Source organism: Mesoplodon densirostris, chromosome 17 (genome assembly GCF_025265405.1).
Source record: "Mesoplodon densirostris isolate mMesDen1 chromosome 17, mMesDen1 primary haplotype, whole genome shotgun sequence".
Lineage (NCBI taxonomy): Eukaryota > Metazoa > Chordata > Mammalia > Artiodactyla > Ziphiidae > Mesoplodon > Mesoplodon densirostris.
The window spans coordinates 16,322,306-16,344,084 of record NC_082677.1 but is presented as its reverse complement, the minus strand read 5'-3'; the positions used below and the strand labels follow the sequence as shown (position 1 = coordinate 16,344,084).

General features: G+C 42.9%; 1 long non-coding RNA gene across 1 annotated transcript in view; it reads right to left on the bottom strand.

Annotated features, from left to right (window-relative positions):
• Nucleotides 1–4,105: 4,105 nt before the first annotated feature.
• Nucleotides 4,106–21,779, bottom strand: part of LOC132477517 (uncharacterized) — a 55,033-nt gene continuing 37,359 nt past the window's right edge. Inside the window, exon 4 of the long non-coding RNA XR_009530282.1 lies at nt 4,106–6,525. This is a non-coding gene — a long non-coding RNA (uncharacterized LOC132477517). The remainder of the gene's footprint in view (nt 6,526–21,779) is intronic.

Genomic DNA, 21,779 nt, shown 5'->3' with positions numbered 1-21,779 from the left:
TGTCAGCAAAACAACATCCCAGAATGACAGAAAGTACTGAGGCGTGTTGGAAAACACCAAGAACGGCGGTGTGGCAAGGAAGAGATGAACTGGGGTGACAAAGATGCAGTACAGATCATGCAGAGCTTGTCGACCATTCCATAGACTTCGCCCTCTACTCTGAGCAGAGCAGCAGTACGACCTGCTTTACACTTGACCAGAATCTCTCAGGCTGCTGTACTGGCAGAGCTGCTGTGGAGTAAAAGCTTGGAACACATGCTCTATTGGCTTCCTAGGGCTGTTGTAACCAGTTACCACAAACTGGTGGCTTAAAACAAATGTAATGTATTCTCTCATGTTTCTGGAGGCTAGAGGTCTGAAATCAAGGTGTCAGCAGCGTTGGTTTCTTCTGGAACCTCTCACGGAGAAACTGTCCCATGCCCCTCTCCCCACTTCTGGTGGTGGCAGCAATCCTTGGCGTTCCTTAGCTTGTAGCCACATCACCCAGATCTCTGCCTCCATCTTCACGTGGTCTTTTTCCCCATGTGTGTTTTGGTGTCTCTGTATCTGAATCTCCCTCTCTTTTCTCTTATAAAGACTCTAGTCATCAGATGTAGGGCCCAGCCAAATCCAGTATGACCTCATCTTAACTAATTCAATCTGCAAAGACCCTGTTTCCAAACGAGATCACATTGACAGGTTCTGGATGGACATGAATTGGGGGAGATACTACACAACTCACTCTACATACCTGACATTAAATACTGCATTTAGGCTTATAATCTGAGAAAAACCAGCCTTTAAAAAAAAATCAATGCTAAATTCAGGTCCTGCAGTTTATAGGAAGGAAAACACCATGTGAAATAAGGGTAGATCCCTCAGTAAGATGCAACTGGCTGAAAACAAAGTATAAATAAAAATGCCGGGCCTCCCTGGTGGCGCAGTGGTTGAGAGTCCGCCTGCCGATGCAGGGGATACGGGTTCGTGCTCCAGTCTGGGAGGATCCCATATGCCGCGGAGCGGCTGGGCCCGTGAGCCATGGCCGCTGAGCCTGCGCGTCCGGAGCCTGGGCTCTGCAGCGGGAGAGGCCACAACAGTGAGAGGCCCGCATACCGCAAAAAAAAAAAAAAAAAAAAAAAAAAACAAATGCCAAAGTCCGAGGGACTAATCCGTTGGGTTTTCTTGGTGTTTTTTTTCCCCCTAAGTAATAGTGAACTTATATGAACACACACATATGAAAAGAAAACCAAAACAGCCTTTCCACAAAATTACTTTCAGTAATGACATGTTTAGCCCTGGCTCTGGGAGTGAATGGCCTTGACTCTGGCCAGGGGCTCAGCAGGTCTGCACTCAGGTCTCCAGGATAAAGATGGGGTAAAGGCTGCCAATCCTTCCCTGGTGACTTTTAAGAAAGGGATATGTTTGTGCTCCAGGAAACAAAAATGTGGGATAAATTCAACCTCTGCAAATAATAATAATCGAACAAATTCTTAAAGTACCACATCTCTTCCCCAGGCTCATCCATTTGCCACCCCTTTCCACCGGGCCTTTGGAGCCTGGTTCACCTTAGTCCAGGAAGAAATCCCAGGAGAGAAGCTCAACAAGGGCAGCACGGTGCCCTGCTCTCTTTCCTGCCTGGTTTGCCAGCGGTGCTCTTCAGAGGCCTGGTCTTAGCACATTTCTATACGGCTGTGTCCACCTCCGAATAAAGTCATGGAGCATTTCTGGAGAAAACACTGAGCACAGGAAGCTGCTTCGTAGCCATAAGCTAGTGACGTCTGGTGATCACAGGAGTTCTCTCTCTTTCGTGCGTGTATTTCTGTCTCTTACACACACGCACACACTTCACACACTATAATGCACTGTCTCTTCCACACGCCACCCCCACTCTTCCGGTCTAGCTGCTCCTCTTTTCCACGCTCTCTCTCCACACATGCACATCTCACACACACACACACACCCCACCCCCCCACCCCCCCGGGCACCTCGCCTTACTGAGCGCCTGCGCCGCCAGCCTTTCCACCCAGGTGGAATGCTGTCCACCTGATAACCCCAGCACAATCCCGTGCCTTCCCGTTCAGTGTGACACATGGAGCTGTACCTGGGTCACACATGAAATCAGATCGCCTGCAACACGGCTCCACGCACAATTCAAGGCCTCTTAGGGGAGAGTCAGCCCCCAAAGCCTCCAGCCGTGGAGAAGACGGACACCTTCGCCTCTGCTCTGCACAGACAACCCCCTGCCCTGGGGGCCCCTATTTTTGGTATTTCAACACTAAGGCTAGACTGAAGTACAGAATAAGTGTGAAAGCCCAACTATAAAGAGGGTAACCACTTAAACTAAAAAAAAAACTTTTTGTGCACCAATGCAGTAAGATTCAGCCTCTTTTGATAAAACGTCAGTAAACTCCCACCTTTCTTCTAATTCTCCTGGGCCCCACCGGCGTTTTCACGTTTTCCTCAGTGCTCTCACCGGAGATGCGCACAGCCTCCAAACACGCTGAGGAACTGCAGAGAAACGCGAGGCGCTGGGAGAAAGGCCCTCTGCACAAGCCGAAGAGAGGCCTGTCCCGGCCACAAGATGGAGGCGAGGACTGCAGAAGACACTGCGCTCCCCAGACCTCAGCTGACGGAGAAACACGCGTCGAGAGGCGCCGAGAGGGCAGCGGCACTCACTGCCTGCCCCCGGGCCAGAGGAAAATCGCCTCTGTCACCACAGGAGTTTAAAACGCGGCTGAGCGATCCGGAGGCAGGAAAAGGCTGGTTTGTAGGAAAGACGCAGGCGCGAGCGCGTCACGTGGGCTGCTGTGCTTCAGGCTGATTGGTCGGTTGTTGGAGGGCGGGTGGCATGGAGGATCCGGAAGGGAAAGTGACACCAGGGACCTCTGCGGGGACAGGACTTTGAGGGATATGAATATTTTTTTCTTTTGTATTCATCAGAATAGGGGCCCGTTATCTGGGGCTCACTTAGAATTTAGGATTAGGTCACACAGAAACTGTTTTAGTTTGCAACGAGTCCATTTCAAGAAGCAATTTATTAAGTGGTGAGGTCAGAACTGCTAAATCAAAAAGACTTAAAAGAGACAATTCATACCTGAAATATGTGTGGGTGTTAACTGGGTTCTGGTTTGCACAAATATGCTGCAAAAGACATTTTGAAAAACATTAGGTATATTTTAACATAAACTGAAAATTAGACTTTGTTGGGGAATTATGATGTTTGGAATTTGTTTTAGAATTTTAAACTTTTACTAAGTCAAGGATACGGGTTAAATGGAAGGCAAGGAACTATTATGGAATAAACAAACAAAAAATACTTACGACCATATAAATTGAATGCAATAGATGGACCTTGCTTGGATCAGGATTTCTCTCTGTGAGAAAGCGTCATCACAATAAGGGAATTTGAACATTGACTTTTTATTATACAACATTTAAAAAATCATTTTATTAGGAGTAATCAGGTTTCTTAGATATGTATTTTTAAGTCCTTATATATTAGGTAGATACATGGAAGAATTTATCGTTAAAAATGTTATCTGGGATTTGCTTTAAACTATTCCAGGAAAAATGTTGGTGGGGGAATAAATGAAACAAGATTGGCAGTATTGATAATTACTAAAGCTGAGAAATAAGTACATGGGTAGGCTTATTATACTATTCTCAAATATTTTTATATGTTTGAAATTTTCATAATGAAAGTTTGAAATGTATAATTTTCAATAGTGGGGGCTTCCCTGGTGGCGCAGTGGTTGAGAGTCCGCCTGCCGATGCAGGGGACACGGGTTCGTGCCCCGATCCCGGAAGATCCCACATGCCGCGGAGCGGCTGGGCCCGCGAGCCATGGCCGCGGAGCCTGTGCGTCCGGAGCCTGTGCTCCGCAACGGGAGAGGCAGGCTCCGCAACGGGAGAGGCCACAGCAGTGAGAGGCCCGCGTACAGCAAAAAAAAAAAATAAATAAAATAAAATAATTTTCAATAGTGTAATTTAGATAGGAAACAAATGCTGTAGAGAGAACACTGTTTCAATACCTGAAGCTGTTCATGCAAATAATCAATTAACAATCTATAATAAGAAAAAAAGATTCAGCCTCTTTTGCCCTTCTTTTGGTTTCCTGCTTTTTCCTTTAAATGGTAGCATATTAAATACATGGCTGTACCTCTTGCTTTTTAATATATCTTTATTGATGCATATTTTATGTCATATAATTCACCCATTTCAAGTGTAAAATTCAATTTTTTTTTTTTGTAAATTACCAAGTTGTGCAACCATAACCATAAGTCAGTTTTCAATTGTTTCCATCACTCCAATAATTGAACAACTTCAATTGTTTCCATCGCCCTCAGGCCCATTTACAATTACCCCTCTCCACTCACCCCTCCCTCAGGCCCAGACAACCCCTTTTGCCTCCTGATTAGAAACTATGATAAAACAATTCTTGGTATTGTCATCAGAGTCTAAACAGACTTGGCCAGTTTCTTTCCCATCAGAGGAACCAGGCATTTCACAGTGGCTGTCTTAATGGACTAAATCCAGGGTAGCTGTAATAGTAAAATTGAAGGCTGGGGAAGAGAGAGGAGGCTGTGGCTAGGCGCATTGAACTGTGCTTGAACCTACAGGCCCTTTCCCCCCAAAACCACAACACAGTGACTGCCCCCTAAACCAGCTCTGCCAAGAGCAACTTTTTTAAAAAACATAAAAACCAAATTCACAGGAAAAATGACTATATGCCTGAATCGTAATTTACTTCAATTTTTTAAAAGTAATTTAAAAAGAAATCCTGGATGATTATGACCAAATAGGTTTTTCAGAGCTAAAAAGCAAAAGTTGAGATAAAATGACTGAATCACTGTCCTCAGGTACACAGGAAAATGCCTGTCACTGACCATTTGGAATTTTTTTTAAAGAAAGGGAAGAGTCAAAGCAAACACAGGAATCAAAACCCACAGAATTCAAATTAAGACTCCATCAGGGCTGTTTTGAAGAGCAGTGATTGATCACAAAATGAAAAGAAAGGTGAGCAAGTCAAGTTGTAATGCAATTTGATTTACATAACAAACAGCTCTTGCTGCTTCCACTTTGCTCTATGCTCCGTGAGAGGAGGAACACAATAGGTCCTCAACTCAATTAATATTTGCCTTAAGAATGAGTAAATGGGGACTTCCCCATGGAGCAGTTGTTAGGACTCCGCCCTCCTGATACAGGGGACCCGGCTTCCATCCCTGGTCAGGGAACTAGACCCCACATGCATGCTTCAACTATGAGTTTGCATGCCACAACTAAGGAGCCTGCCTGCTGCAACTAAGACCTGGCGCAGTCAAATTAATTAATTAATTTTTAAAAATAGTGAAAAAAAAAAAAGAATGAGTAAATGAATGAAGGCCTATTATGTTCTAAGCACTACGCAAGAAATTGGGGATCGGAAATGACAAAGGTCCTGATGTCAAGAAAACCAAGTACAGTGGAGAAGCAGACATATAAACAAATAATTTTTATGTAGTGTGGTAACCACTGGAAGTAATTTCAAGGTAGAGTTAGCTCAAAATGGGCAGTAATATGGTTGGGGTAGGAGGTTACATATACTTATATTCTCCAGGAAAACAATGACAAGGAGAGTGTTCTAGGCAGAAGAAATAGCATTTGCAAAGGGAATGAGTAGTTCAGTCTAAAGCATTAAATGCATCAAGATAGGTTTCCCCCTGGAGCCATGGGACACAGAGCAAAGGTGAAGGAAGTCCTGGGTGAGGTCAGATGTGGGAAGCAAGAAACAGTTTGATAGTCAAGTTCAAGGAGGTCGATGGAAAGCAAGAACTGGGCAAAAAGTAAAGGGTCTTCAACAGAGGACAGACTAGATGGGTGTGAGCAACAGTGTGCAGAATAATGGAGCAAATTTTTTGTCCTAGTTTATGTGCAGGAGCTCAGAGCTGAGCATGTAGGAAAGTGGCAGGAGTCGAAGCCACAGCTTTGATGGAATAAGGTGGCAGATGGAATCGTATGTGAATTTTGTGGTGGGGCAGTAGATGTACCAGACAGAAGTAAAGAAATGCTCTTCAAATATGCTATTCAATATTCTGTGGAAAAGGGATAGTATATGGGTAAATGTGGACTTGGATGAATTTTTTTTAAGTTCCTTTGCTCTTTCTTTTAAAATTAATTAATTTACTTATATATTTTTGGCTGTGTTGGGTCTTCATTGCTGTGCGTGGGCTTTCTCTACTTGCAGCGAGCGGGGGGCTACTCCTTGTTGCGGTGCGTGGGCTTCTCGTTGCGGTGCGCGGGCTTCTCATTGCAGTGGCTTCTCTTGTTGCAGAGCATGGGCTCTAGGCACACGGGCTTCAGTAGTTGTGGCTCACGGTCTCAGTAGTTGTGGCTCACGGGCTCTGGAGCGCAGGCTCAGTAGTTGTGGCGCACGGGCTTAGTTGCTCCGCGGCATGTGGGATCTACCCGGACCAGGGCTTGAACCCGTGTTCCCTGCATTGGCAGGCGGATTCTTAACCACTGCGCCACCAGGAAAGTCTGAACTTGGATGAATTTAAACAGCATCCCCTAAACAGGTAGAGAAACAAATAAAATGAAATAGTAGATATCAGGATTGTTAAGGTGGGCTGGGTCAGGATAAATTAGCATCTTGTCTGATGTATTGATACATACAGAGGTCTTTGTGAATAAAGGCCCCCCACCCCCCGGAGAAGTCAACTATGACTATAAGGGCAAACAGAGTAAGAAAGTACTCCCTCTTGGGACACCCTGGAAAATCTTTTATTGACTCAGTAGGGAGACAGCCTCTTCTACCCCTAAATTTATGTCACATTGTTTTGCACAGAGATCCTTTGGCTAACGGGATGTGGTCCATACACTCCTCTACAGGGTTCTTGAAAACCTTTTTTCTCAGTATTGGCCAAGGTTTAATGATATAGACAGTAGTTGAGACCCGCCCAGACCAGAGCACCATGAGATATGTGAATCATAGCTTCCCACTATCAAAAGGCATGTGATACACTGGTCATTAACCCACAACCTAAGAGAATATCTTTCTTGCAAGTGGAGAATCCAGTATGACTTTGATTAGAGTATAGAGATAAAGAGCTGGGTGTGGGAGCAGGAACCTTAGCAGTGGGGGACAGAAAAAAGGAAATAAAGTCTCTGACTCAGACAATAGTGAACTTGGGGAGAAAGGGCAGTTTCAGGTATCAGATTCAAAGTGGTGGACAGAGAGCAAGAACCAGATTACAATAAAAGTGGAGACCAGGAAGAGTCCCCAGACTGTGGAAGGCAGAGGAAGGAGGCTGGTATAGAGACCTGTGGTTAGGTCCCTGCACAACTTGAGAGCTGTTGAAGATGCTGTTGATTGAAGGTTTTCACCACATATGTGAGGTTTGGCAAGCAAACTTGGAAAAAAAAAAAGTCATCCTAAGAGATCTCACTAAAAAGATCTGGAGAATGATATCAGAAACCTTTTAATTTGTTTTGGGGAAAAAAAGCATTGATACAAAGCAAATTATCTATTTCCATACAAAATTGCTCTAATTTCAGAGAAATAATTTCACTGTCAACAAAACTTGCTGTGGTCTTTATAAAGTTCCAAGTTAACAAACCCCTCAAACACCTCTGGTATTGTTTTATATATATACACGCTACACACATACCTGGCCAAGGTGGGCAATAAATTTGAATCAAGGTCTAGGTTTCCAAAGTAACAGAGCCAAGTAGACAGTCCCCTGGCAGAATTCTTTTTTAAAAAGGTTTCTTATTTATTTTTAAAGGATTTTGGATTTTTTTTTGCGGGGGGCAGGGAAGGGAATCTGAGCATGCTCCATCTGTCTACATGACACCATAATAACTTGTAGACAAGATAATCATGTGGTTCCTTTGACTGTGAGATAACAAATCATGAATAGTTCTGTTTTTATGTGGACGTGCTTGTGATAAAGGAAAGACATTGAGGATTAGGGTGAAGGCAACTCTCATTCAAGAGAATGGAAGCAAGAAAATTCTGAATGTGACTTCACGATGAGGGTAAAGGTGGTGGTTTGGGAACATGGGGTAAGGGTATTTATTTGCCTAATTTCAGCATTGCTAGAGCACACGCTAACAATGGTATTCCACTTCTGAAATTCCACTGGTTCTGGAATTCCAGCAAAGGTCCCTCCAGGTAATCGTGTTCTCCCCGACCTCATAGTGCTGCTTGGGAAGGCACTGCCTTTTCTTTGCATCACAAATTGTTTAGTAAACTAACCATGAAAGAAAAAAAAATTATAAAATTCTATGAAAATTGTCTTGAGCTCTGACTCAATGTATCCAAATAATTTTTTTTTCTGTATATAACATCCTTAAAAATGAAAACTCAGCTGAAGCTTCAACTAGTTGATCGTTTGGCATTTTGAGAAGTCATGATTTAAGCAGAAGAGGCAGCCTCTTGCTTTACCCCATTCACCCTGAGCCTGTAACTAAGACAAGATGTCCTGCCCTCTGGAAAAGGGGTACCACCACACTTTGTCACATCTGCCATTTTAGAATGTTCCCCAACAGCTGCAGCTGGGCCTGCCAACGGGATGCTTCCGTGACACAAAAAGCCTTTCATTACAGTTTTTAATGCTATTTGAGATGTTTGGATTCTTCTGTTGTTACTGTTATTCTTTTTTTTTTTTTGGTGTGTGTGTTACGCGGGCCTCTCACTGTTGTGGCCTCCTCCGCTGCAGAGCACAGGTTCCGGACGTGCAGGCCCAGCGGCCATGGCTCACGGGCCCAGCCGCTCTGCGGCATGTGGGATCATCCCGGACCGGGGCACGAACCCGTGTCCCCTGCATCGGCAGGTGGACTCTCAACCACTGCGCCACCAGGGAAGCCCCGTTACTGTTATTCTTGAAGGTTGCTTCTGGTTTGGAGCCCTATTTAAAACCTGGAGATCTCTTTTCCTTAGATCAAAGTTATCTTGTGCCCACAGACAGTGGTATATATGTACACTAAGCAGAGCTTTGGCCCAAATGATCTTCCAGATGGGAGAAAAACACCTGAGTTATTCAATATAAGCCCACATTTTTAATGTGACAAGCATGTCTTATATTTTCATTTTACAGCTTTCTGACTTCAAGTCTTCATCCTACTTTAAATGTGCAGATTTTCTTTAATCTCATTTCTTAATGAAAAAAGAAACCATTAGGGAGATAAAAAGTTTAGCGTTTTTAAGTGTATGCTTCAGGGATATTGATTTATTCACTTATCACCCTTGGTAATCCAAATGAAAAAGGATATCAGGCTAATTTAGAAATTCGCAGGGTCTCCCCTCTCAGGCTTCTGTGCAATTAATTAGAACAACAGGGAAGGCTTTCATGAAAGTTATATCTTCAGGCTCACCCTCAGGTTCTTTTATCTGAACATAACATGTTGGTTTCTAATTTCTTTTCTTTTTTCCACTCCCCACCAAATCATGTAGGTTAACAGCCAATCAAAAAGCAAAGAGATTTTCTAATAATAAGATTATGATGTATTTAATATGATAAACTACTTTCCTAATTTCAAAGTATAGCTTTCATGCAGGAAAAAAGAAAAATGTCATTATATGTTGCCCTCTTCAAACTGCAGTTAATATGATAATTAATTTCTTTGATCTTTGTCTATCAGTACATATTATTGAGTTCCTGATGGGGTCATAGCAGTATGATCCATGTTATGCTTCTTTTGAGCCCGATTTAAATCAGGGATCTATCAATAGGGGTCTTGTTGACCAGTGGGGGAAGTCAAGTGGATGTATGTGAAAGCATCTTTACCAAGCTAGTGTTGGGTTTGATGGTGAGGGCTGGGGTGTTCTCTTCTTCAGTGTATTCCTCAGATTCTGGGAGTGATGGTGACCCCCAGCCTTGAGCAAAGTACTTCTTCCAGAATTGCCCTCAGCCAAAGACTGCCAACCCCCCAAGGTCATGCTCCCTCCCTGAGCACAGCATTTATCCAATGACTGGTTGATTAGAGAGCAAGTATTAGAGGCTCCAGGCCCTGGCCTTGAGGCAGGATAACTCAGAAGGACCATCCCAGCTCCAGACAACCTGGGGAACCACTTACCTTTGCATTTTAAGTGCATTTTAAGTCACTCCTCCCTCTGCCCTACTCTGTGCTAGTCCCCAGGGCACTGCCCAATATATTTCTTGCATGCAGATCTGTCTCAGAGCCTGTTTTGGGTGGGGGGGACCCAGCCACAGCAGCATCAAATGTTGATATAATGAAATCAGGATGCCCAGGTTTTGGTCCTGTTCCTGCCACCACAGGGAGTCCCCTATCTCGACTTCCTTTAAAGGGGTTGCTTTTAAAGGAAATCTCGACTAGATTTCCAAAGTAACATCTCTCTAAAAGTCTAAGATAACTGTCACAGTAAGCACTCAATCTTGATTGTTCTTCTAAAAATTATAACTAATATCAACTGAAAAGAACATGGAATCAAAAATCAATGACCAGGAATCAGTTTCAATTACTAATTTGTTTGACAACACAAAATAGATTTCCCCCCACGTATCTATTCCACAACAGAAGATACTCTTATAAATCATCCCTATTCTGAGTTTAATTCAGCAGCTTTCATTCCATTCTCTCTGCCCAGGTTTCCAGGAGCACAGGTAAATCCACTCAGTCATCTCTCCATCTGGAACCAGATCAATGATTGCAAGGAGGGTTTGTAGAATCCATCCAGAGTCAGATATTTCAGAATCAAGCAACAATGTGTTAGTATTCTTTTTTTTGTGTGTGTGTGTGTGTGTGGTACGTGGGCCTCTCACTGTTGTGGCCTCTCCCGTTGCGGAGCACAGGCTCCGGACGCGCAGGCTCAGCGGCCATGGCTCACGGGCCCAAGCACTCCACGGCATGTGGGATCTTCCCGTACCGGGGCACGAACCCGTATCCCCTGCATTGGCAGGCGGACTCTCAACCAGTGCGCCACCAGGGAAGCCCTGTGTTCGTACTCTTAAGTGGAAAAGTTTTAAAAGGAAAAGGGACTCCTTAAAAACAACTTAATAAATATAATAGGGAAAGAATTATAACCAACTTATTAAATGAAATATATCCAACTAGTTAAAATATATGACTCCACTACTTAAAGTCCCAAGTCCTTTGTTTTTCATTTTATCCTCTTAGATTCCTTCTTTGACGTAGGTATCATTAAAGCCATTGCAGGGGCTTCCCTGGTGGCGCAGTGGTTGAGAGTCCGCCTGCCGATACAGGGGACACGGGTTCGTGCCCCGGTCTGGGAAGATCCCACATGCCGCGGAGCGGCTGGGCCCGTGAGCCATGACAGCTGAGCTTGCGTGTCCGGAGCCCGTGCTCCGCAATGGGAGAGGCCACAACAGTGAGAGGCCCGTGTACCACAAAAAAAAAAAAAAAGCCATTGCAGTACTTGCAGTAACTCTATCCTTCTTGGTTGGTGCCTTAAGAGAACGTAAACACCCACCTAGAGAGGCAGGGTGTCAGTTCCTGCCACTAGCACCAAGGTGTTCTTGACCTTAGGGTAAAGTTTTTTTTACAAATTCACTTTGTTTTTTTATTTTCCCCTCCCCTTCCTTTCCTGTTTTATCCATCCTGCTTTTTGGTCCCTCCCTCTGGCATACACTTTGTCCTGCATCTTTTCCTATAAGGGTGTACTCTGTGCCCGCATTTGACTGCTGTTACTGGGGTTGCTTCCATTCTCTTCCTGCCTGTTGGCTCCACAGCTTGCCTGAGTGCTGATGAACTCACTTCCAAGTGCCCATCTCAGCATGAGGCAGCCTTCTCCTGGTGGTGTGGGGAGAGGTGAGGGTAGTGAGCTATTATGAGATGAGGTGCGGGGAGGCGTGGTGAGGTGTGGTCAGGTATGGTGAGATGTGGGGAGACATGGGGAGGTGTGGTCAGGTGTGGTCAGGTATGGGGAGATGTGGGGAGACATGGGAAGGTGTGGTTCTATTTTTTCTAAAGTGACTCCCTGCACAGTGGGAGAAACTATAACCTGCCCTGGAACAACTATCATTGGCCAAAAAGGCCTAGCTTTCTGGCAATACTGTCTGGTTACCCAGCTGACCCTGGAAAACTATCACATTCTCTGTGCATGTAATTTGTCTCATCCACATAGGAAAGTGGCCTGGATTACCTACCATCTGACATCATCAACTGTGGCAACCTACCATCCTAGTCGCACTTTGCTTTTAACCTACTACCACGTGGGAGGTGTGTGCAGACTTTTATCAAAAGCTTTGGAGAAGTTTCTCTACCTCATTCTCCATTGAATAAAATGGCTACATGTAAGGAAAGAAACACTTAAAAACTTGCATCTATCTTTGCATATTTCCCCAAGCTTATATTCTACCCCAAGCCTCTTCATTCCCAGTTTGCTGCCTGCTTTATTCATTTTCTACCACCTTTACTCCCAATCCCGTACATCCATGGGGTTGTATGTAAAGAGGAAAACATTAGTTTTCAAAATGGTAGGGGATCCAGTTAAGTTTTTTAAATACTTTACCTTTTAGAGCAATTTTAGGTTCACAGCAAAATTCAGAGGAAGGTACAGTGATTTCCCACATACCCCCTACCCCACACATGCAGAGCCTCCCACATTATCAACATCCTCCACCAGAGTGGAACATTTGTTACAACTGATGAGCCCACACTGACACATCATAATCACCCAAAGTCTGTAGTTTACCTTAAGGCTCATTCTTGATGTTGTACATTCTGTGGGTTTGGACAAATGTCTAATGACATGTATCCATCATTATAGTGTCATACAGACTATTTTCACTGGCTTAAATGTCCTTTGTGCTCCACCTATTCATCTTTTCCTCTCTCGTGTATACCACCCCCACCCTCCACCAGCCCTTGACAACCACTGATCCTTCCACCGTCTCCATAGTTTTGCCTTTTCCAGAAGGTTATATAGTTGGGATCATATAGTATGTTGTCTTCTCAGTAATATGCACTTAAGATCCCTCCATATTTTTTTCATGACTTGATAGTTCATTTCTTTTTAGCACTGAGTAAGATTCCCTTGTCTGGATGTACCACAGTTTATTTATCCATTCACCTACTGAAGGACATCTTGGTTGCTTCCAAGTTTTGGCAATTATAAGTAAAGCTGCTATAAACACCCCCATTCAGGTTTTTGTGTGGACATAAGTTTTCAGCTCCTTTGGGTAAATACCAAGGAGCCAATTACTGGATCGTATGGTAAGAGTATGTTTATTTTTATAAGAAACTGCCAAACTGTCTTCCAAAAGTGGCTGTACCATTTGGCATTCCCACCAGCAATGTATAAGAGTTCCCGTTGCTCCACATCTTTGCCAGCTCTTGGTGTTGCCAGTGTTTTGGATTGTGGCTATTCTAATAGGTGTGTAGTGGCATCCCGTTCTTTTAATTCACATTCCATTGCATTTTTAAATTATGTCTCCCCCTAGCTTCTCTATAGATATATTTTAATTTGCAAAACAAAAATAATCCTTTAAAAGAAACTTTAACATGATTGAATCAAAGTGATGCTTGATTGTTGAAAGCCTAACTCAACAGTCATACAGTAGATATTCATTAAGTGTTTCACCACGCCACATTCATCAAGAACTTTGGCATCTGGATCTTAGGCTCTGTCTTCATTCCAAGGTCTGTCATTGACCGAGGCAGTTTCCCTGTCAATATAGTTGACCTACTCAGCACGCTAGGCTCCCAGTTCAGCTAAGGTTCTCGAGCTCGTCAATTTTATGCTCAAATCTAGCTCCGCTCCTATTAGTTATGTGACCTTAGACAATTGTCTGCCTTACCTAGAGCCTTTAAAGACTAGAACTCCACTGCCTGGATCAACCTGGTTGGAATTCCAGTCTGATCTTACGTGCCCCTGTAACTAGGCAATCAGTATTATCCATTGCAAATCAGCACAGCTATAAGTTTGTGACCTCCAACCACAGACAAATCCTCTGCACTGCTGTGCAGTCATCCTATGTGTCTTTAAACAGCCACCTCAAACCTAAATTTCTAAACAGTGTTTCTAAATCTTTACCACTCTCCTCATGACCCCTCCCCAGAAATCATCATCAGATGGGAACTCCCTCAACCTCTTGCCCTTCTACCCAACTACAGATTTATCTTTACACCTGTCCTTCCCTCCTTCCATCTCATTTGAGAGAGTATTTAACCACTTACTCAAAGCTGCTCAGGATACCAACTTTTCTTATCTCCTTTAATGTTTTGGTCTTTTCATGTTTTATGTTGTATCCTCAATCTCTCCCTCCCTACTGCTTTCTTCCCTTAGCCTATGAACAAGCTCAAGCTTTTTCTTTTTAAGGAGAAAAAAAAGGCCTTCTATCTTCTACACAAACTCTCTTTCCATTCACAACCTTCTGCAAAGATCAGTCTATGGAACCATCACTGCCTCTTTACTACCCTCTGGTTCACTACTTTACCCACTTCAATCTGGCTTCCAACCCCACTTGAATTGGGAAGCTACCCCCGCAGACAGCAGATGTGACATCTGTTATCACCCAATCCAATATAAAATTCTTCGTCTTTGATATACACGCTGTCTCTGTGTCATTGACCACTGACCACATTTCTTTCTGAAGTCCCCTCTTCTTCTTTGGTAACTGGGACATCACTTTCTCCTGGTCTCCTGCTTACCTCTGACGATTTCTTCTCGGTCTACAGCTCCTAACCCTTTAAATGCTTATATTCTCTAGGGCTCCATCCTCACCCTTCCTCTTCAATTCATTCATACTCTCCCTTGGTGATCCTGACCAACTCATACTTCCAATTCCACCTACAATCTGATAGTTCCCTGAATTTTCTGCCTAGATATCCCAGGCATCCCAGAGCTCTTCTGGGCCCTAGGACAGTAACTCCCTAATGGACATTTCTACTTGTGGGTCACACAGACACATCAAATTCAACATGTCCCAATTCAAAGTCCTCATCTTCCCCCCCGCCCACTCCCCAATACCTGCTCCTCCTGGGCTCTTATTTTGTCTGATGATACCATGATCCACCCAAGCACACAAGCCAGATATCTGAGTCTGATCCTCAGCTCCTTCATTCAAATCCTCTCTTTTTGTCTTCTATTCTCACTTAGTAAAATCCTATCAAGACTTTTTAAAATCTCTTGAATTTGTCTCTTTCTCTCCAGTTCCTCAATTACTGCTCCATCATCTCCAACCTGGACTGTTCTCCTGACTCCAGCTTTGTCCCTTTCCAATCTGTCCTTCATAAGGCAGCCAGCAGTTGTCTTTCCTTGTTAGGATAACTTTCTAAATAACGTAATGCTCAGCTTAGAGTCCTTAAGTGGGAGGAATATGGCCATTGGGTAGTAAAGTTACCTAAATTTATTTTACTTAATCTATTTTTTTTTTTTTTTTCTTTTTGCGGTATGTGGGCCTCTCACTGTTGTGGCCTCTCCCGTTTGCGGAGCACAGGCTCCGGACGCGCAGGCCCAGCGGCCATGGCTCACGGGCCCAGCCGCTCCGCGGCATATGGGATCCTCCCAGACCGGGGCACGAACCCGTATCCCCTGCATCGGCAGGCGGACTCTTAACCACTGCGCCACCAGGGAGGCCCTACTTAATCTATTTTTAACTGATAACTTTTATATTAAATTTATAATTTTAAAATATCAGGATAAGTTTGGTGGAGGACTATGAGGGACTTCCATTCTAGAACCTCTTTCTCAGAATCAGGCAAGTTAATATGGCATTCAAGAGGTTTTGGTTTTTTTTAATATTGATTTTTATTTATTTATTTATCTATCTTTATTTTTGGCTGCGTCAGGTCTTTGCTGCAGCATGCGGGGCAGGCGGGATGGTTTTAGCTGCAGCATGTGGGCTCCTCTCTAGTTGCAGAGAGTGGGTTTTCTTCTCTAGTTGTGGCACGCGGGCTCTGTAGTGCGTGGGCTCTGTAGTTTGTGGCACTCAGGCTCAGTAGTTGTGGCGCATGGGCTTAGTTGCCCCGTGGCATGTGGGATCTTAGTTCCCTGACCAGGGATCGAACCCACACCCTCTGCATTGGAAGCACCAGGGAAGGCCCAAATTCTTTTTCTTGTGATGAGAACCTTTAAGATCTACTCTCTTAGTAACTTTTGAATATACAGTAGAGCATTATTAACTATAGTCACCATGCCTATATTTTAATCACTATAATTCTAAATGCATTTTGATATCTGATATGACCGTTGTTTTCTCTTTACTTTTTTTTTTCAAGACCATATTACCTTTCATTTTAACCCTACTCTAGCTTTTCAAAATGTCCACTATTCTTACAGGTTTATGCCAAATAATTAAGTCTTCGGTCAATAAAGAGCAAAGGGATGGAAGGAGAATGGACATTTAGAATTTCTTTTTATTTCGTTTTCCAAAAAGAAGACTGAAAAGGCATTTAAAAATTCTTGAAATGCTAACTGTAGAGGTTAAGACTCACTCTGGAAGCCATGATCTCCCAGCTTTGAATTCCAGCTCCACCACCCACAAGCTGGGGAAGCTTGGACACGTTTCTTAACTTCTCTGCATCCTCAACAGTAACATTGGGATAATATTATTATACCTATTTAAAGTCTTTTTGTGAAGATTGCATGAGTGAATACGTAAAGCTTTTGGACAGTACTTGGCAGGTAGGAAATGCTTAGTAAATGTTAACTCATAGTAATGCCTGTCTAGAACATATGCACCCCGAGAACAGGAACTTCTATTTTGGCCACAATCCTATTGCCAGCAATAAAGACTTTGCAGTTCAGTTCATTTAAGTTCAACAAATATTCATGAATACTTATGACATGCCAGACAAACACCAGAGATGCAGTGATGAGTAAGAATTCGGCCTCGCCCTAGAGAGGCGAAGACAGATAGGAAGGTAGAATTTTCTCTCCACTCTTTCTTTGCTATGCTGTTCCCTCTTCCTGGAACACTCCTCGGCCACTTCTTCACCTGCTTAATTCCTACTGTTATTCATATCCTTAAAACTCTCAGCTCAGACATTACCTACCCACAGAAAACTTTCCTGACATTCCAGGATGGGCGAGGAAACTTCCCCAGCCCCTGTGCAAACTTCTGTTGTGTTCTTAGCAGATGGTGATTTGTCTGTCTCCCCTGCTGACTAGTCTAAGTAAACAGAAGTCAAGAAGGTGGATTGCAGCTCTGTGGCCCCAGCACCCAGCCCAGGATCTGCTATGTAATATGTGTGCAATGTGTGGTAAGAAACTAATGATGATGAAGAAACCTGGGAATCTTTCCACGATGAGAGGACTCTTTTTGAACAGTCGTGCCATAGCTTTAAGAAGCAAAGACTTGTACCACAGTACAAATTATGACTTCAAAAGGGCTTAATAGCAAAACAGAAACAGACTCACAGACATAGAAAACAAACTTGTGGTTACCAAAGGGGAGGAGAGGGAGAGAGGGACAAATTTGGAGTATGGGATTAACAGATAAAAACTACTGTGTATAGGGCTTCCCTGGTGGCGCAGTGGTTGAGAGTCCACCTGCCGATGCAGGAGACATGGGTTCGTGCCCCAGCCCAGGAAGATCCCACATGCCGTGGAGCAGCTAGGCCCGTGAGCCATGGCCGCTGAGCCTGCGTGTCCGGAGCCTGTGCTCCGCAACGGGAGAGGCCACAACAGTGAGAGGCCTGCGTACCGCAAAAACAAAACAAAACAAAATAAAAAACTACTGTGTATAAAATAGATAAGCAACAAGGATATATTGTATAGCACAGGGAATTATGGACATTATCTTGTAATAATTTGTAATGGGGTATAATCTGCAGAAATACAGAATCACTATGCCGTACACCTGAAACTAATGTAACACTGTAGATGAACTCTACTTCAATAAAAAAGTTAATAAAAATGAAAATGACATAATAAGCCAAACTTTATAAATTCTCCTTTTGACCCTTCCTAGGTACTAAATTGTTCTGAAAGTTACATGAAAGGAAATAACTAAGTTAAATGGTGAGAAATGAAAATAGAAAATCACTGTTATCTCAGTGGTGACCATGTAGCCAGTAACACTAATTGGAAAAGCCAGACAGGTGACCGCAAGCCTGGGGTCATTTTTACACAGCAGCATCTATTTTACTCCTTTAAAAAACAGTGGGAGAGGAACTTCCCTGGAGGTCCAGTGGTTAAGACTCTGAGCTTCCACTGGAGGGGGCACGGGTGCCAACCCTGGTTGAGGAACTAAGATCCCACACGCTGTGTGGCCCTGCCAAAAAATAAATAAGTAAATACATAAAATAATGAAAACAACAAACTGTGGGAGAGGTGAATTCCCCCACGTGAGAAGTATTTTATAGAGTACCTTTTAAAGTGATCATTTAAGGTAAGCAAGTCGTCTGGGCTCATACTGAAGGATTAACTGCTGTGATAATCCTGGCGGTGGTGAGGTTTCCGGAGACTCAAGTGTCCCTGATTTCTTCACACCATGTCCCCATATCGACCTTCCCTTCCTCTGGTATTCAGGGAAGGAAGGATGGCTAAAAATGGTTCCCACAGAGGGAAAAGTCTCTAAATCCCTCTTCTGTGCTTCTTCACCTCTTGGTGATCTTCCATGTTTTCCTCCAAGGGAGGCGCTGCCCCCTCCCCACCATCACACATTCAGCCTCATCTCCAAAGAGCCAGGATCCCTTTGCTTTCTCTCCACCCAGTTGGAAAAGCCTGTTGGATCTGGAATCAGTGAGGACGTTATCATCAGTGTAAATAAGGCCCAGAGAGTTTATCGTGTGATCCTGAGTAGGGACGTGAGTATTGTAATAGATGAAGTCTTGATCCAGGAAAATGAATTCCTGGTTTTCAAAGTTTCAGGCATCAACAAGCAAGCGGTGGGAGGGGTTTTGGGGTCTCACCCATGGCAGCTGTCTACTCCACCTACTTAGTTGTCTGATGTGTCTTCAGTCTTGGTTTCTATTTTTAAAAAATGTCTCTTCCTTCTTCCATAAAAATTTGCCTAGGGTTCTGGCCCATAAAAACATTACAATCGCATGTAACGGTTTGAGAAAAACCACAATTATGAAAACCTCAGGGTAATCTTACATCCAAATATTTCATATTATCTGAAATTATCAAAAGTTAATACAGTTACCACCTCCCCCTCCCCAAATCAGAGCAGAGGGAAAAGGGTTTTGAATCAAACATCCTTTCCTCAGTTAAAATCATTCTGGAAAAAAACCAGCATTTGATCAAGTTTAGACAAGACTTTTTTGGTTGTTGTTGAAGATTGCTGCAATGGTTTCATATTAGGTTTTCTTGCCCCTTTCCAATTTGCTTACAATCACCCCTCCCTCCCCAGGGGTTTTGGAATGAATCATCAACTTTTCTTTTTCAAGTACACTATTAAATTAGGCTACAGCCTGGAATCAAACATTTGTTCTTACAAGCATTTCTTTCATGTCATCAGCTGTAATGGAAACCAGAAATTCAGTAGGCAGGCCTTATCTCCAGCAAAGCAGAAGCAGGGACATCCAGGCCCACACTTCTGCTGTCATGCACCATTTGGACAAATCTAAAAATCATATTTAAGGGTTGGAGAATTGATACTAAAATTAGAAAAGGCCAACTTAAATTTATGTGAAAATACATAATTTCTTTTAATTCAGAAGTGATATGTGTCATTCATATTGAGTAAGAAGTTAAAAATAGCTTCTTCCTCTGAATTTCAATCTTACATAAGATGCTTTTAAAGGACATCCACACTTTAAAATAAACAGTGTTTTTCAAATTCCAGCTTCAAGAGCTTAAAGATACCTTCAGTCCATTTTTAATTTCAGGAAACAGCAATTGTTGAATATAAAAATACTTAATTATCAGAATGGCTATCTTTTAGTGATATATTATTATGAAAACCAGACCTTTACCAAAAGATATAAATGAGATGACATATGAGATGACCATTTATCCATTCAGCTAATAGTGCTATCACTAAGTTAAGGATTAATGATGTAGCAATAAACAAAATATACAAAAATCCCTGTCCTGTGGAATTTATATCAAAGGGAAAGCGAGTGAGATAGATTATAAACAAAATACATCAATAAATATATAGAGAAACACTATAAAGAAAACAGAGCAGGGAAGGCGATTAGACAGTGGTGGGGATGGGGAAGAAGTTACAGTTTTAAGTAGGAGGGTTGGGAAAGGTGGTGTTTTTGTAATGTCGTAAAGGAAACGTGACTTTGAAGAAGAGGACTCCATGCAGAAGGAACTACCAGTGCAAAGGCCCTGAGGCAGGAGTACCTGGCATAGTTAAGGGACAGCAAAAAGTCCCATGTGGCCTGTGCAGAGTGAGTAGGCCAGAGGGTGTGAAGGGGTTAAGTCATAAGTTAACCCTTTGAGTAGGGTTAACCCTACTCAACCCTACTTAAGTTAAGTAGGGTTGGGGTCAGCAGATTATATAAGGCCTTGGAGGGCATTGTGAAGATGTTGCCTTTCACTTTGAATGAGGTGGGGAGCCTTTGGAAGATTTTGAACGAAAGTGACATGGTCTGACTTAAGTCCTTAAAAGATTACTTTGGCTACTGTGTTGCAAATCGATTTAAGAAAGGGAAGGCTAAAAAGAGGAAGACTAGCTGGGTACATACTGGACCCTCCAGAAATACTTGTTTACTACACACTGCATTGTTACAGTAAGTTCCCTCTTTTTTACTTATTTCACCTTTTAAAACTTTACTTCAATAACCTATAAGGGAAAAGAATCTGAAAAAAAATAGATACATATGTATGTATAACTGAAACACTTTGCCATATACCTGAAACTAACACAACATCATAAATCAGTTATACTTCGATTAAAATAAATAAATAAATAAATAAAAGGCAAAAAAATTTTACCTTATTTACGTCCTTATTCTCCATGTTATTTAGGGCTGTAATTCAAATTTGAAAGTAATACAATTGCATTTCTTTGAAACACTGAATTCATCTCAGACTTCACCATCGAGTCAAGCTGGTCTCTCATTTAACTTCCTCTTTCCCCTTCCTTAATTTGGGCAAAGAGTTAAAAATAGTTTGTTCTCTGCGAGCAGAAACAACTACAGATCAAGAGAAGTAGATAGGAGTAGCCTTAATACTAATGGCTAACATTTTTGGAGTGTTCTACATGTACTAGGCACAGTGCTAAATGTTCAACATGAATTAGTTCACTTAATCTTTATAATGACTTGCTGAAGTAGGTACTGTTATCATTCCCATTTTCACAGGAAGAGAGAAGTTAAATAACCACTTGAGGTTATATGGCTGGCAAAGGGCCAGGCCTGGATTGAAACTAAGGCCATGGGACTCAGAACCTGTGCAGGTGACGGCCACAGTATATTACTATTACCTCCCAGCCGCCCACAGAAATGCCCACGCTAAGAGATGGAGAGACAGGGAAGACCTCGGGAAACTTTGACTGGAGAGTGATGCTGTGAAGTAACAATGGTCCACTTGGTCTTCTTGTGGTCTATATGGTTAATGAACAGATGGCATTTCTGTTTATAAATCAGTCTTCTGTGAGTTGGTTTGCTTGAATCAGCACCTCCCCCACCCCTTCTGCCTCCCAGCCCCCACTGCTGCCCTCCCCATCTCTCTCCACTGCCTCAAGCTTTATCAATCCAGAGGCCGGACTACATCATGCAGGCTAGACTAAAGGTGCTGCCTGCACCTAACAGACAGCTCTCCCTCTTTACACACCATGGTTCCAAATGACTATTCAGACTTGTTTACAACCTAATACAAAATTATTCGAGGCTAACTTATTTTTGTGCCATGATTTTGCTTTATTTAGGCTTCTTCCATGTAAGTGAAGAGGTTTAGCACATTTTGGAAATTTGATTTGTCATTTTGTGCTCTG